At 34.3% G+C, this 18,662-nt stretch overlaps 1 protein-coding gene and 1 long non-coding RNA gene across 4 annotated transcripts in view; both read right to left on the bottom strand.

Annotated features, from left to right (window-relative positions):
* LOC115224978 (nuclear hormone receptor HR96-like) overlaps positions 1–2,413 on the bottom strand; it is a 106,029-nt gene extending 103,616 nt beyond the window's left edge. For 2 of the 3 annotated variants that reach the window (XM_036514389.1, XM_036514378.1), the window contains exon 1: positions 2,212–2,412. The gene's annotated coding sequence lies outside the window, so the exon portion shown is untranslated. Of the gene's footprint in view, positions 1–2,211 lie in introns of all 3 variants that reach the window. The other variant, XM_029795910.2, reaches the window with a different exon arrangement.
* Positions 2,414–15,881: 13,468 nt separating this feature from the next.
* The window catches only part of LOC118768268, a 22,813-nt gene continuing 20,032 nt past the window's right edge, over positions 15,882–18,662 (bottom strand). The window contains exon 3 of the long non-coding RNA XR_005004097.1: positions 15,882–15,892. This is a non-coding gene — a long non-coding RNA (uncharacterized LOC118768268). The remainder of the gene's footprint in view (positions 15,893–18,662) is intronic.

Raw genomic sequence — 18,662 nt, 5'->3', positions numbered from 1 at the left:
TGAATAACCGGGAGGTTAACTATACGGTCGTTAGCAAAATTATTCTAAAGTGATTCGGTCCGAACTAGTGTAAAGTACTGTGTAAAACGGGATTTAGTTGTACTTGTATAGAAATATTATAGGCGTCATTGTAACAGAGTTGTTAATGTGTTAGAGAGAATGCACAACGATCATCGTTCCGTGCGTTAGCTCACTTTGTTCAAATCTTGCTGAGGTCAGTTTTGCGTTTCATCTTTGGGAACATAGAATTGACGAGCTGAGCTTAGTACTGGGTTTTATTTGTCTAATTTATCCCTATTTTTAAATTACCTTAAACACTCGTTTGAAGAAGTAAACTCCATTCAAGTTTAGATAGAGATGATCTCCTATGACGTCTATGACGTCATCAACTGGTAAGGAAGAATTACCCCTTGTATGTATCTATGTATGTATGTATGTATATATATAAATATTTATATATATATATATATATAAATATATATAAATATATATATATATATATATTAAGGTATGTAGAAAAATACAACATGGACAAGAACGTATAACTCATAGAAGACGATACAATAAACATGGACAGGACATTCGAACCCCTCAGTCTTCAGTCAAGAACCGGATCATCGTAGTAATTTCGGCTGATTAATCTTGAGATTACTAGATCACGGCCAGCCCTCCAAGAAAAACTAAGCTGGAAGCGTAGATTTCCTGGAAGAAGGATCGAATGCATACGAACACCAGGACAGCAAAAGGGACAGATATAAAAAAAACAAAAAACAATAATGGAATACAGAAACAAGAAATACAGAAGCATTAACGGTGAAAACAACAAGTGTCTTACGGTGAAAACAACAAGTGTCTTACGACTGATAACAAGCAAACAAATACAACATGGACAAGAACGTATAACTCATAGAAGACGATACAATAAACATGGACAGGACATTCGAACCCCTCAGTCTTCAGTCAAGAACCGGATCATCGTAGTAATATATATATATATATATATATATATATATATATATATATATATATATATTATATATAAGGGCTTAGTAAAATAAATTACTTTGCCACATACTGAACTCATTAGAAATAGCAGCTAAAGAAATTTCTTCAGCTATTTCTAATACTTAAAGAAGATCTCTCTCAGATAGTGTTTGCCTAAACTAACTCACAAAAGTATGGGGGAAAAAACATTAAAAAATCAAGTGCAAAGGTTGATTTTTTAATGTTTTTTCCCCCATACTTTTGTGAGTTAGTTTAGGCAAACACTATCTGAGAGAGATCTTCTTTAAGTATTAGAAATAGCTGAAGAAATTTCTTTAGCTGCTATTTCTAATGAGTTCAGTATGTGGCAAAGTAATTTATTTTACTAAGCCCTTATATATAATGTAATATTTTGAATTCGCCTATAATGGTCTCTTTACATACTGAATACTTGGTGAAATTGATTAATAATTAATTAATTTTACCCTCAATTGTTGAAATTATATATATATATATATATATATATTGGATTAGATTGTCTACATACACACACACACACACATATATATATATTAGATTAGATTGTTTACACATACACACATACAGGGATAATTCACACATAAAAACAAAAAACGAAGACGGGTGGTGTAGACAACATACAGATGTATTAGTGCACATAAACACACCTATATATAATGCATATGCATCTACATATACGTATATATTCATACACATGAATATATATGTTTATGTACGCATATATATATATTCATATATATACATATATATATATATATATGCAGCATACACATACATACATATATGTATTTATATATACATACATGCATACATATATATATATATATATATATATATATATATATATATATATATATATATATAATGATAAACATCAAAGTGAGTTATATACAGTAGCGGTAACACATCGTGACGTATATTTGCCATTTCACCCTTAGGGGTAGCCATATTAAAATGGCAAATATACGTCACTATATATATATATATATATATATATATTATATATATATATATATACAGATGCACTTACGCGCATAATATTTTTAGTCATGAGAAAAGAAATTTGACCCATTGGCTCATGGCTCCGTAATACCTCAAAGACTACATATAAAACAAATCTTAAACAAACGTTATAATTGCGAGCAAATATATATTAACATAGAAATATATAATTATCTTTTCACATACCGGTTAGTCGGACGCGTAGACTGGATGTAAAATATCTTGATTGCGAACAGGTCTAGCGAAATTGCATTGACTAATCTGTCTCAGTGAGGTGAGATTTAAAATTCGAACATCTGGTCTATTCAGTCCAAAGCGACACTTTTTGTTGTTGATTTGTTTGGCGCTTATTCCATAAATTACTTCTGTCGCGAAAAAAGAAATAATTATCGATCACCTTCTCATGATGGTTACATATGGTGACGACGAATGATTTTTAATTGTGATGTCGTTTAAATAACCATTTCGAATCGCTTCAGTTGTAATACTAATGATATATTAAAAAAAAAACATGAATGTTACAACTTCCCATTTCAATTTCTAAACTGAATTTAACTATTAGGGTTGTGTACTATATAAATGTTAGGTAAGATGGCAGAGAAATCCCTCTAATTGTCGTTTCACTGGTTAGATTTATAAACTACTTCTAATGTTGTTTTGCTTTCGTAATACCCGAAAATAAATGTAGACGGTCAGGGTTGCAAAGCATTTGCTTGATCATGACTAAAGCCTGTTCAACAATAACAACAACAATTATTTATCATTATAATGTTCTCTCATATAGGCACAAGCGCCAGAAATTTCAGGGGAAAGGCTTAGTCGATAACATCGACCCTAGTGCTGATCTGGTACTTTTTTCATCGACGCCGAAAAGGAAAAAAGGTGAAATCGACCTCGGTGGAAATTTAGTTCAGAATATTATGACAGACAAAATGTTGTTAAGCATCTTCAGATATAGAATGTATTTTAATATGTACATTTACAATACTTTTTGTTGGGTTGATCTCCGATTGTCACCACTTGCTTAAGACAGTATTTGTATATAATTCTAGACTACATATGGTTTGTAAACCATTATTTCTGAACTGGTGTTAGAAAAGCAATATACATGTATTAGTTACCTCTTGAATGACAGTGTTACTACCATTAGTTTAGAAATAAATGTTCATAGTTTCAATCCAATCCAGCAATATGCATATATCCAAAACTTAGACATTTGATTATGATCGGAGATCGACAGGTTATGAGGATTAAATATTTAAAAAAGAACTGTCTCATCACTAAAAATAAGTTTAATTTTCATTAAAATTATTATCGCATTAATATTTCTCTATTATTTTATCTGAAGAAGGGCGACAGAGTCTAACGGAAATATATTCCAGTTTAGTCTGATTGATGTGATTGGTTTTTAGCTTCACCTATAATCTATTGCTTTTCTCGAGGAGTACTGGAGGTAAAGCCTCAATGTGGAAAAGAAGGAAGAATGATTCGGAAAAGTATTTTGGAAGATTGGGAAAGATATAACAAGAAGAAAATATATGCCGATGGTTTCATAGATATTAATATGTTGGTGGCAAATCTTGAAAATTATTTTTATACAACCTAAAATCTACACTTTTCCTTGTGTGTGTGTGTGTCTCTGTGTCTGTGTGTGTGTGTGTGTGTGTGTGTGTGTGTGTGTGTGTGTGTGTGTGTGTGTGTGTGTGTGTGCGTGCGTGCGTGCGTGTGTGTGTGTGTGTAATGTATTCGATCATATACGATGTATGATAACTCGGGTGAATTTGGGGACAAATTTGGCTGGTTGCTCCTTTACTCCACACTGAATATGTAAACATTCTCTGTATGAGCATACAGACTTTTCAGGAAACTAAAATCATTAGAGACTATTGAGATGGTACATGAGGATACATGATGGTGCATATCGGGTCAGTCTGACTAGGGAATAATATCTCGCTGGATATTATTCATAAAAACATTTAAAGCAAAATAATTTTTGCTGATGAATATTTTAAAATCATACTTTATACAAATGCAAAGATCTATAAAAGCAAATAGAGAGAGTAGAGATTCAAAATTGATGTATTCCCGTAGTAATACGTACATATTCATAACGTATCATCATGTACATATACATATAGTATCATATACCATAAAGTATCATCATTTCTAGACAATATTGGATAGGTTATACGACTGATTAGCAAAGGCTTACCAATAGTTTACTCAACAATACGCATCAACTATTCTCCCAAATACTTGTTGTTTCCCCTCTTTCCTTTCTCAGAGGAGAAAGGGCTTGACTTATTAATTAGTGCGGGACCTGAGAATGGAGTGGGCATAACATACTGCGAAATCAACAAGCACCGAAGAGTATAGATTAGTGGTAGTAAAATCAGAGAGAAGAAAAAACACATTTGTGAGCCAGACGTTGAAGTGTATTGGCGAGAGACCTAATGCCTGTGAATCTGGTGGCCTTTCTTTGGATGTGAACTGTAATGTTAGCGTTTGTAGTAGCAACACCGTGGGAGCAGTACTCCGCTGGCAATTTCTCTTAATCGTTGCAATAAGCCAGAAGATATTACAGGGGCGTTTTCTGGTCCTAAAGTAAGACGCTGATGTTTTTGGTGAAGACTTTGCTAATTTGAGGATGTGCGCTCCCTAGAGAAAATCCTCTGTGAAAGCACAAACCGTCCTTGAATACACATTCTCTTGAGTATGGTTTATAATGACCTTGAGTATACATGCCCAAGGTGATTATAAACATTATCAGTTTGTAAAAATACACTGTAATTTCTATTAGTAGGGTAGAAATATCCCACGAACAACAATATAAAGGACTTAAAACTAGTGGATAAATCTGAAACATTTACTGCTGATACAAACTATACAAAAAGATATTTTAGTTAATAATATAGAAATACTAATTGCTTATGCAACAAATATAGAACAGTTGAAATCTCCCTAAATAAAAAAACTTTCCGATTTCCACAGCCCAGGGCGATATTTTAGAAATAGAAAGCAACGCCAGCGGTGAAATAGATAACCGATTTATTTATTCAGCTGTTGGTGTAACATCAAACAAAAATATAACTTCACAGTTGAAAGAATAAATGAACACATATAAACCCGAAACAACATGGAAAGGAAGTTACAGAGATAAAATGAGAAAAGAGCTATCAAAGCTGAGTTAAATAGACAATAAAGCCTTAAATATTAAAGCAATGAAACGAATAAAAACATTAAGGAAATATAAGAATATAGGAAAAGAAGGATTAGTGTTAGGAAATTTAGAGAGATTAAGGTTTAGAAATATCAGCAAGGGTTCACGATATTAAGTGATTTCAAAAGTGTCATTGCCCACTTTCTACTATTTAAAAGAACCGCTGAATCATCGTATTGTATATTTGACATGCGAAACTTCGAGAGAGAAAAATCAGTAGCGAAATTAGAAATAGAGAAATTATAGCCGCATCGAGAAGATAGCGTAGAAAAACATCAACAATACAAAATAAAAGGAATGATTTATAAAACATATCCACTGTAAAGGTGACTTTGATATTAAAACCCCTGGTATTGAGAGTGGACATAAACAATCGTCTTGTCATGGATTTAACATTTTCCTTATTTCTTGGCCTTTAATTTAAGACGCCGATGTTTTTGATGAAGATTTTGATAATTTGAGGATGTGCGCTCCCCAGAGAAAATCCTTTGTGAAAGCACAAACCGACCTGCAATATATTATTATTGAAAAATATTGTATTAATACCTTTCGTTTATTTTTCAAAAATTTATTCCGGTGATTATGAATGAGGATAATAAGATTCAACTTTCCTATTCAACTCACAAAAAATATATATTACTAATGTAGTTAGGCTATGGTACTTCGGAAATTCAAAAGGAATAAGGGACTCGATATCCGAAGGCACCGTCAGGAAATTATTTCATCGAAACGTCGAAAACGGACGGATTCATTACCCACATCATACAGTTAATCATTCTCATAACTTAATTGCCCCGCTCCAAAAATTATCCGCTGGTTTTTGACGATTAGGATTTCGCTGTTCGATTATCAGAGAACGCACTCGTTAAATTAATCTGTAAGAAGCTGAGTACTCCACAGACACGAGTAGTCTTAAATGTTTACAGTTCTTTCTTCTGCTGAAGGCTTCCAGTCACTTTCTCGGTCATATAATTGTTGATAATTCTGTTTCGGGTACATTTTGCGGAAAGCACTTCTTTCAGATTTCCTTTATCTACAATGCAACTTACCAGATTGAATCCTTATCCTCTGAAGAAGGAGCTTCTATCATTTTCATTGACAAATAGCTTATTATTTTCGACCAAAAGCTCATCGCTATGGCATTAATCTCGGAGAAATTAATCATTGAAAACTCAATAATAGAATCTTACGCCAAGCGTCTTACGTACGTAAATATTATGATATGTAAAACACACACACACACACACATGCATATGTATATATATATATACATATATATATATATATATATATATATATATATATATATATATATAATATATATATATATATACACATATCTATTATATAAAATCCGTTTTGTCTGTCTGTGTGTGAGTGTGTGTGTGTATCTTATAGGATCTCGGGCATCCTCCATCCGATTGCGCTCAAATTTGATATGTAGATACCGACGGTATCAGGGCGTTTATAAGTCTTGAATAAATTACAAAAATCGATTCCAGGTGAGAATGCGATCGATAAAGCCGTGGGAACGTGCAAGTACATCAGCTGTTGCGATCGAAATTACGAGTACGCGAGAAAAAGTCTATCTTTATTTCTTCTTTTGCTGGTGTCTCAAATTTAGGTTAAATCAGTGTTTCTCAAAGAAGAGGCCTTTCTGTTGAAGATCGTAGGCTCGATACGTAAAATACTTTTTCACATTCCCGAGCATCAAACTAATACACCTGCTTGTTGATCATACACCTGTCTTCGTCCTTTGTTTTATATAAATTTCAACTATATCTATATATGTATATATATATATAATGTACTGAGCCGTGATAGAACATTCAACAAAAAGTATTCCATTCGGCGAGAGATAAATATTACTTATTTAAAGGTCAATACATTGCCAGATGATTCGCCTACCCAAATTTTCTGACCGAATTTGGGTCAGTCGAGTAATCTGGCAATAAGTACTTGTTCTTGAGAAGTTCTAGTTGTTAATTCTTAACAGTTTTATTTTGCATGATGTAACACTTATGTTCATCAATAAAAAAAATACGTCTGAAACAGCCGTAGTGTACCACAATCCATATGTTGATGTTGTTTATCCTTCACTTAACGCGGAACTTACAATTCCTTAGGATCTGGAGTGTATAGATGGCGGTGCAATAAGCGCTGCGAGTGTAGCCATGAGCGACCTTGATGACCCGTTGTGTATTCAGTCAGCCGTTTGTGAATGCATGCATAACTAGAGAACAAATCCGTGTGTACTTTAGCATGAACGTATTTTTCGTTATAGATTGGTTTGTAGACAGTAGCGCTATCACCGACCCGACCTTTTTTAATATGCATCCATCCACACACAGACACACGCACACGCACATCCGCATATACACATACATAAACATACATTAGTTATTTAAATTATATATACATACATACATAGACAGAAACACATACACAAGGTTGTACTCGCGCTCCCAGTGAATACACAATCGCACGTCCTTGCACGCACATGTACGCACACATACACATTCACACACACTAAGGCTTATATATATTTATGATGGACATGTATACAACATTATACGCAAGTTCTAATTCAATTGAATATAAACAGACCCTTGGGTATACACTTTTACATACGTACATACAAATATACACACACACTAACGCATACATACACACGCACGCACACGTACACAGATGTATATATATATATATATATATATATATATATATATATATATATATATATATATATATATATATATATATAAACATATATATATATGTGTGTGTGTGTGTATAAAAATTTAAATACTGAGGGTAGAAATTGATATCTATATTACAATTAATAAAAGAAATGACCACTAAAGTGGAATCCTATACGCTAGAAATAGACGGCAAATCGCTTTACCACAAGGAGTGTGTTCTCAAAAAAAAAATTGGCGTTTGGTGTTTTTCCAGAGAACACTTTTTGTGGTAAGGCGATTTAACGTCTATTTCTAGCGTATAGGATTCCACTTTAGTGGTCATTCCTCTTATTAATTGTTATATATATAATATATATATATATATAATATATATATATATATATATATATATACACGCACATACACATATATGTGATTACTATTAGTAAATAAAATTAATAGCGAATAAATAATACATCAATTATTACCAACTGCCTATTTTGTTATACAGATAGTCTGCAAACATTATTTCCAGATTTTTTTTAACTTTAAGGTGTACCTTACATCAATAAAATAACGACAACTACATACTGGGTTGTAATACTAGAATAAGCAGACATACTTGAAGAAGATAGCTCAAATTTTGCCTACCTGCATAATGTGTGTGTGTGTGTGTGTGTGTGGTGTGTGTGTGTGTGTGTGTGTCAGTTGAATATAGTTGAAACATGGCCTGGTTTTCACGTCTTTTATTATGGTATTTTAACATTAAAAATGAACAAACAAAATAAAACATTCACAGTATCGAAGTGTAATAAAAGCAGATGTGGAACGTGTCAATACATGCACGGATAGATCCAGGGGCATATGGCGTAGTGCTTGATGAAGGCTGGAGGGCATATCAGCCGAAACGTTGTGTTAACAACAAACAAGATTAGGACAAATATCCGTCAAATGTAAATAATGTAAATAATGTACATAATTCCTTATCTCTTAAATATAGAACTGTAGTCGAGAAATGTTTAAACGTTGTGGTAGGGAAAGCGTTTCGAAATCTACCAGGCGTCGCTTCCTGAAGCAGGTAACCAAAAGCGTAAAACCTGTTACTTGAAGGCTATTCATAAATAAAATAGTCAAATGGGCAGAAGACTACATCAAGATGGATTTTTCAAAAGTCCTCTTTACTAACGAATGCGGTGTTACCATAGAAAGACCAGATGGGTGGAATAAAAGATGGGTTGCAATTAGAGGAAATCGTCCTCAACATTTGAGACGCCAACCAAGGGGAGATGGTTCATGATTTGGGATGACATCATTGGAGGCAAGTTGGTTGGTCCTTGGAAAGTTCCAGGTGGAATTAAGATAACACCTAATGCCTATGTTGAAATTTTGGAGGACAATTTTAAGCCATGGTTGAAGAAACAGAAAGTTTCATTAAAGAGAACGCTGATATTCATGCAAGATAATGCACCCTCCCATGCAGCTAAGAAATCTCTGGAATACCTAAAGCAACTAGGCTTCTCTGGACACCTTTTGGTGAAGTGGCCAGTGTGTATACTCGACTTAAACGTGATTGAATATCTGTGGAGTGTTCTGAAGATGAAGATATATCAAGATGGACTGCAGTTTTCAACGAAAGATGCGCTCTGGGAAGCTATTGTGGATGCTGCTGATGGTATTACACCAGATGAAATAGTTACCATGACAAATTCAATGGATAAACGCGTCATGGACGTTCTCTCATGTGGCGGATCATACATCCACCATTAAGAATTTTATGACGTCATATTTCTTGTATTATTTCCATTCAAACATACGTTCACTATAAAGTCCGATATGATTATATTTGTTGTTAAAAAATATTTGTCACATTAAATAAATGTTTGCTTTTCCATAATTAGCATTTTTATTAGACCTACCTAATAATTTAGGACGGTAAAAATGACGTATGTTAACTAAAACGGCCGTTGTTTCTTTACGTACGGGGGGGATCAGATTTATTTTGGTACAGTACATAACAGTGTTATTACGAAAAAAGTGAGCTACCTCATAATTTCTCACGCAGTGTGTATGTGTATATATATATATATATATATAATATATATATATATATATATATATATATATATATATATATATATACGCAGTGTGTATGTGTATATATATATATATATATATATATATATATATATATATATATATATATATATATATATATATATATATATATATATATACATATATTTTATATATAAAATATATACATTTCCATTCATACACCCGTACGTTTATGTGCATTCGTATATATTTTATTACTAATATATTACTTTTAATTAAAAGATTTGTAGATTTGTAGATTTGCCACGAAAGGTCATTTATGGGTTACAAAATTGTTATATACAACATTGGGAATTTTTTACAAATTAATCCTGGTCTTTGAATAGTTTATTAGTTTGTGTATGTAATTAAAATTTAATTAAAAGTATAACGATCGTATTTCATACTTTTAAATAAATGTTCTCAGTTAGTTTTGAATACTATAACTTTGAAATGCAATAATGCTTTCATCAAGTAAAGTTTACGTATGCATGCTGTTCTGACCTTTCCTGAGTAGTTTGATGGAGGTGAGACGTGAGCAATAACGAAAAAATTATTTACAAAACATCCATCTCTAGGTTAGCCCTTGAAATGTGAGTAATTTTAAAAGTCGCAGTAGTGCAAAATATAAATTGCATCAGTCTTGCTTATAATATTCAAAAGATGGAAAAATTCGATCACTTAGGGAGAAACACCACTATATCTGGCTATAATCAATAAATATGTAAACTGGATAGCGAGATAAATTATAACTGCTTTTCTCCATTAACACTGCATGCACAATATTTTGCAGTGTGTTAGCCGTAATGAAACAACTCTATTACCAAAAGCTTTCGATTTAAGATCATTCCATCTATCGGAATTCTCTGGCACTGCATTATCTCATATCATCTTCCTTTTTAAGGTATGATTCGGTTGTTGTTCTAGAAGTTCGAATGACCACGTAGAAGCTCCTTTGTTGGCACATCGCGAGATACACTTAAGAAAATTAGTATATAGATAAACGTTATAAGATACCGTCAAATTTAACAGCACTTCGTTTCAAGTAGAGTGTGCTCCAATATGTTTGATAATGAAAACTATTCTTCAGGTTAAACGATTGACAATTATTAATAATATAATTTGATAGTTTTTCTCCGCTTCTTTTCAGATGTTAACTTTTGGAAGGGATCGAGATGTTTACCAAAGTCTGTATGCTTCTTTTTAATCAATGATTATGATAACGGAACAGCTTTAACATACGTTTGAATGTGCTTACACCATGTATTTTCAGTCACCTCAAAGTGCTTGTATTTTACTCTATGGATGACGTTACCCGTTCATCTCCGTGGATGTTTTCTGCCATTATGAGATATGAGTAACCAGAAACGACTAGGTTGATTGTGTATTTAATTTTAACCCCGTGATATATAAATATCAACTTGTTTTTTAATTTACTCCATTATTTACCTTATCTATGCATTGACATGTTAGAATCGCACAAAACGATACGATGGAGTTCAGCTCAAAATACATTACGGTTTTGTATAATGCCCATTTATATTCTGAGGTCGAATCTCAACAGGGTTACCCTTATTTTACATCCTTTTGAAATCTATTCGCTAATTATCCATCATGTAATAATAGCGTTTTAATTGATCAAAACATCCTTAAAATGTGAGAAAAATTGTAATTGTTGCTGATGGCGATAAGATCTTACACATACAGTAAAAAAAAAAGCTGTAACGTAGTATGGAAGGAGCAATTGGTCTAAATGTGAAAATGTTTTTCTCTGACCAACTTACCGTGAAATTATGCACCATCATAAAGTACTATGGCTCTGCAAATTTTATCGAAGGAGGGTGTGAGTGAAAAAAAGTTATCTAGGTAAAAGGACTAAACACATCGTTTAAGAGGTTGAGCTGAAGAAAGCGTGTGAGACAAGAGAAGATATTGGAGTTTGGAGGTGAACCTATACGTTTCAAAGACATAATATCTTTGTGATATCTAATATTTCCATCCTACTTTTATGCACTTATGCATAGAGAATTTCGCTGTATGTGGTCCTTCAAATGTGTGATTGTGTGGGTGTGAACACTTGCATTTATGTAGTGAGTGTGTGTGTGCGTACGTGCTAGCGTGTGTGCAAGTGTCTGTGAATTATTAAAATTACTCTAATAGGATTGGCAGAATTATTAGCTTTGGTTCATTATGTTCTGAGTTGAAACCCTATCGATGTCAAATTTGCCTTTCACCCTTTCTGGGTAGACAAAATGAAGTAGCAGTCATGTAACACAGCCGATATAATAGATTATTAACCTCATGACCCCAGAATATATATAGCAATTAAAAATCCTTCAGTCTTTGCTTTCAGTCCTGAGATTCTCAGTCATTGTTCAAATTTTATTTTGTCTATTTATTTTCTGTTTAGCTTATCTTACCATTATTTTTTGTACCAGCTAACTCATCAACTCCCCCAACATTTTGCCCCTGTGGAAAAATTTAAAACGATTGGTGTTGTTGTTGTTGTTGTTGTTGATTAGGCTCAGGTTCTTATGGCCCGTGAGCTAGCAGAATCATTAGCACTCCAGACGAGATGCTTAGTAGTATTTCGTCTGCCGCCTATCTATTCATCTGTAAACGCATCAGTAGAAATTCTGCCAAGGTCCACTTTGCCTTTCATTCCTTCGGGGTCAATAAATTAAATACCACTGAAACAGAGGGGTCGATGTAATCGACTAGTCCCCTCCCTACAAATTTCTGGCTTTGTGACAATATCAGAAATTATTATTATCATTGTTATTATTATTATTATTATTATTATTAGTAGTAGTAGTAGTAGTAGTAGTAGTAGTATAATTATTATTATTATTATTATTATTATTATCATTATTATTATTATTATTATTATTATTATTAAAAAAATTAAGACGCCTCCATTAGGATTAACTATACATGTGCCTCTGTTAGCAGCAACAGCAGCATCAGTTGTAGTAGTAGTAGTAGTAGTAGTAGTAGTAGTAGTAGTAGCAGCAGCAGCAGCAGCAGCAGCAGTAGTAGTAGTAGTAGTAGTAGTAGTAGTAGTAGTAGTAGTAGTAGTAGTAGAAACAGCAGAAGCGGCAACTGTGTGATGATAAAAGAAGACCGGGGTGAAGACGAGGGAGGCATAACATTATTAACACAGTTGCAACACGCGCCTTGATTAGTCACGCAAAACGATCAGCAAAGCTTTTGAAAAGAGCTTTTGTGTTCACTTTGGGGAGGTACTACATTGAAAATATTATAACCGTAAAGGAATCTCTACTGATGCGTTTACTGATAGACAGACAGACAGCAGACAGATATCAGGTCAACCCATAAGTTCTATCCGAGTCGTTACGTTCTGAGTTCAATTCTGCCGAGGTCGACTTTGCCTTTCATGCTCTCGGTGTCGATAAATAAAGTACCAGTTTCGCACTGAGTCGATGTAATCGACTTAACCACTTTGTCTGTCCTTGTTTGTCCCATCTATGTTTAGCCCCTTGTGGGTAGTAAAGAAATATAAATTTAATTGAAATTTAATCATCAATGTACTTTCCCTGATTATCTATGACTTCCTTCCATCTATTTACAAGCTTTTTAATCCCATCAATGTAAAACTGTTTTGGTTTCAAAGCGAAGAACTCTGAAATGTCAGTTTCGACTCCTCCTGGCTTGCGAATGTTATGTCCCCCAAATGATTCTGTAAACTACGAAACAAATGGTAGTCTGAAGAAGCAAGGTCGGGAGAATAAAGTGGATGAGGAATTTTTTCCCAACCAAGCTCTTCCATCTTCTGTGATGTGATCTTTGCAGCGTGGGGCTGCGCATTGTCCTAATGAAACATCACTCCTTTTTGATTCACTAAAGCGGGTCTTTTTTTTCTTCGAAGCTTGGTTCAAACGCTCTAATTACTGACAGTAGACTTGAGCATTGATTGTTGCATTAGGTGGTAACAATCCAAAGTGAATTACTCCTTTGCAATCCCACCAGATAGAGAGAAGAACCTTTTCCCCATGAAGTTCCCTTCTCGGTTGTGGTTGAGCTTTTTCCCTTTTACCAAGCCACTGTTTACGACGTTTAACATTTCGATAGAAGATCCATTTTTCGTCACTAGTCACGAGTCTGTCCAAAAAGGGTGAAATGAGTTCGCGAGAGCTGAGAGACGAGCAGATGTCAACTCGAGATTTGCGATTGCTTTCGGACAATTCATGAAGCACTCATTTTCCAAGTTTAGGAACCTTTCCAAGTTGTTGAAGATGACGATAAACAGTTGTATGGTTTGAACTAAGCTTTATTGCCAATTCTTCAACTAATAATGCAGGATTTTCTTCAAGTAATGCTTCAAGGAGCTTATCATCAAACTCAATAGGACATCCTGTTCGACCTTCATCTTCAAGGCTGAAATTTCCGCTTCTGAATTTTGCAAACCATCTTCTGCAATTTCTTTCATTCAAGCATTCTTTCCCATACACTGAGTGTATGTTTCGAGTCGCTTAGGCTGCAGAGTTTCCTTTTTTGTACTCATAAAGCATTATGTACTTCAAATTTTCTTTGGATACTTCCATGTTAGAAAGTGTTTTAATCAAAGAAATTTTAATTCTATTTTTCTGTAAAATAATATTTAATTAGTTTAAATGCACACAAATGCATAAAAATAATTTTTATTTCCATTAAGCATTCTAAAATACTGTTAAATTTCATTTAAATTTCATAAAAATCGGACAGAATTTATGGGATGACCTAATAGATAGATAGATAGATAGATAGATAGATAGATAGAGATAGATAGATAGATAGATAGATAGATATACATGCATGCATATATACATACATACATACATACATACATACATACATACATAACATACATACATACATACATACATACATAGAAATTGAGCTTAGGACTTATTATTTTAAGCCTAGTAATTATTCTATCCGTCTTTTGTGGAGCCGCTAACTTACGGGGACGTAAACACACTAACACCTTTTGCCAAGCGATAGTGGGAGACAAACAGACATACAAACAAACACACATTCATATATATATATATATATATATATATATACGACGGGCTTCTTTCATTTTCCTCTACCAAATCCACTCACTAGGCTTTGGTCTGTTCGAGGCTATAATAGAAGACACTAGCCCAAGGTGTCGCGCAGTGGGACTGAATCCGGAACCACGTGTATGGGAAGTAAGCTTCTTACCTCCATATATATATATATATATATGTTCTTGTTAAAAATAATAAAATATTCGTTTTACCTAAGTTCAAATAAATGAAATATCTATACATTAAAACTGTTTGTCCTGAAGAGTATGTGGTGGGCGATAGAACTTGCAATGCAGTGTGAATTCAGCTATCACTTTTGCTTACTGAAATAGGTCATGCCTTAAGTAACTTACAGAGAGTGATAGGAGTGGTAAGTAACGGGAAGAACAACTAACAGACTAGAGTGAAGTAACCAATTGCAAAGATTTTGCTTTTCGAGAAAGGTCACACGCAAAGAAAAATTAAATGATTTTAATTATATACAGATAATATAAATATATTCTCTGCAGTAATATGATATAACATTGTTGGTTATTCGAACATATAGACAATATGAGGACAAAAGTGTTTTTCTAATCCTTATGCATGAGCAACTTAAAAGAACGCTAAAGTATGATAACGGTATTATTACATCATAAATTACCCAAAATCTCAGATATGTCAGTTAATCTGAAATTCTGAAATCATCGATGCGCTTTTAGCTTCAGAGTTTGCGGATGCAGTTTCCATTCGAATTAAATACATCTTTAACCTAGCAAACGGAAATAATTTCATCTTCATACTTTTCTCTTCAGTAACACAATCTCTCTTCCCATCTGTTTTTCCTGTCTTTCTTGCCCCTCCTTGTCATTTTAACACACACTGTTTTCTTTTAAGCAGTTGCGCATTTTCACTCTGAATTTCCTTATGGGCTTTTTTCTCTATCTTGAGTCTTTTTAATGTAATCAAGTGTCAGTGTGTATGCGTGCTTCTGAACAAGCGAATGCATGTGGATCAATCCATGTGACTGAATTTGTAGAAGTTATGTCTGCTTTTTTTTTATTAAATACTCAACACACACACACACAACATATATATATATTTATATATATATATATATATATATATATATATATATATATATATATATATATATATATATATATATATATATATAATATATATATATATATATATTACATTCACACATGCCTATCTATATAATGGGTGTGTGGATGTGTTTTTGTATATGTATACTTGCATGGAATGTTTGTTATCTGCTTACTTCTCTGCCATAGATGCTTTTCTATCATCGTTATTATACCGGTTTGTTTTATAGTCAAGTTAAGCTTTTTCCTTCATAACAACATATATACGCTCATATATATGTGTATATGTATATGCTTCTATGAAGGTAGAAAAATTGAACTGAATGTCAGTGAGCGTGTAACTGTTTAAATTTACATATAAAGTATTACTTGAACGTAATTAGCGAAGAAATCCTCAATATAGGTACAAGAAGGAATTCTACACCATGTACTGTAATAGTTGTCCATGTATATATATATATATATATATATAAAAACACAGACATTCACATATAATATGTACATATACATATATATGTGTATATATATATATATATATATGATTGATTGATTGATTGATTGATTGATTCTAGTTTCAGCTTATGAGCTGTGGCCATGCTGGGGCACCGCCATTTGGTGTTGCTACTTGGTTTCACTTCATGGAGGCTTTCTAGAAACTGCTATTTGGTGCATGAGAGAGTTCGATGCAGCTGCCCTCATCTGCCCCTCCTGCCGTGAAGTTGGTTCATCTGGGACACCTGACAGGAAGAGATCCAGCTTCATTTAAAAGACATCTGTATCCACCCCATGCAGGTCTCTCAGGTTCTTCGGGAGGATATTGAAGAGCTGTGGGCCTCGGAAGCCCAGGCTATCACAGAATCTTGTCCTACATCTTGATGGCAGGTTTGGAGTCCTAGGCACCACGCAGTGGCGCCCAGTTCTGGCATTTGCGTAACTCTCGATGCCAAAGTTCAGGACACTTCCCTCCAGGATCTTCCAGATGTATATTAGGCATATCTTTCCCGCCTACGCTCCAGGGAATATAATTTTAATCTCTTGAGTCTTTCCCAGTAGCTTACATTCTGCATAGAGGCTATCTTCTTTGTGTAGCTTCGTTGGGTCGCCTCAAGTTCTGTGATCAACTTGACACTGGATTGTGACCATAGCTGAGAGCAATAGTCAAAGTGGCTTAGGACCAAGTGTCTTCCAGAGGACCATCATGGTTTCTTGTTCTCTTGTTCTAAAGGTTCTAAGAATCCATCCAGCCAGCCGTCTACATTTCAGTGTCAGTTTAGCAACATGTACATGAAAGGTCGCGTCATCACTCATGTGAATACCCAGGTCACGCACTGATTGTGCCTCTGGGATTGCAATCCCTCCGGTCCAGTGTATTCCTTGGGTATTGCATCAGTTTTTGCATGCTGATAGTATAAAGCTTGAAACTTTCCAGCATTGAACTGCATGCTATTCTTTTCAGCCCACTTGTATATTTCGTCCAGCTCACATTGCAGGTGTTGTGTGTCCTCAGGGTTCTGTATTGCCTGTGAAACTTTTGTATCATCTGCATAACTTGTGATCGTGGCTCTCTGCGTGGCTGAGGGCATGTCTGAGAGGGCCATTATGAACATAGTGGTCCCAGAACAGTGCCCTGCGGAACACCGCTCACTATTTGTGTGTTAATGGAGGTGGCCCCATTGGCTACTACCACCTGACTTCTATCCTTCAGAAAGTCATGAAGCCATTCTCCCAGTTTTCCAACTATGTTGAGATCACGCAGTTTGTGACATATCATTCCATGATCGACTTTATCAAAGGCCTTTGCAAAGTCGAGATATATCACTTCCACATTTGAGTGGTTGAGCAGCCGTTTCAGCACCCAGTCATAGTGTTGTAGGAGCTGAGTTAAACAGCTTCTCCCTGGTCGGAAACCATGTTGGGTGTCGGGCAGCAAGTCATTCTCTTCAAGGAAGGTGATCAGCTTCCTCTGACTATTCGTTCATGACCTTGCTGATGTGTGAGGTCAGAGAGATAGGTCTATAGTTCTTGGCTTCCGCTCTGCTACCTCCTTTATGAATGGGGCATATTTTACCTTCCTTCAGTTTTCCTGGAAGTTTGCCAGCTGCAAGGAAGCTCTGAAAGAGGAACTGCAGTGGTCTTGCTAAGACTCTCTTACATGCTTTTAGGAGGATTGCCGGGAATCCATCGGGGCCAGTAGCTGAGTCTGTTTTCATTTCATCTATAGAGCCTTGGTTATATCTTCTTCCTTTATATCGATGTAATCTATCGTCGTCGCCGCCTCTGATTTATATCTGCAGTGTTAAAAAAGTCAGTTGGATTGGTGATTTGGAGATGCCCAAGGGGTGGAGTGAAAACACTCTTGAATATATATATATATATATATATATATATATATATATATATATATATATATAGATATATATATATATATATATATATATATATATATGTATATACATAACTATATATACACACACATATACACACCACAGACACACAC

The sequence above is a fragment of the Octopus sinensis genome, linkage group LG2 (genome assembly GCF_006345805.1).
Source record: "Octopus sinensis linkage group LG2, ASM634580v1, whole genome shotgun sequence".
NCBI classification, from domain to species: Eukaryota; Metazoa; Mollusca; class Cephalopoda; order Octopoda; family Octopodidae; genus Octopus; species Octopus sinensis.
The sequence above is the reverse complement of the archived record's forward strand: the minus strand, read 5'-3'. Positions and strand labels throughout refer to the sequence as shown.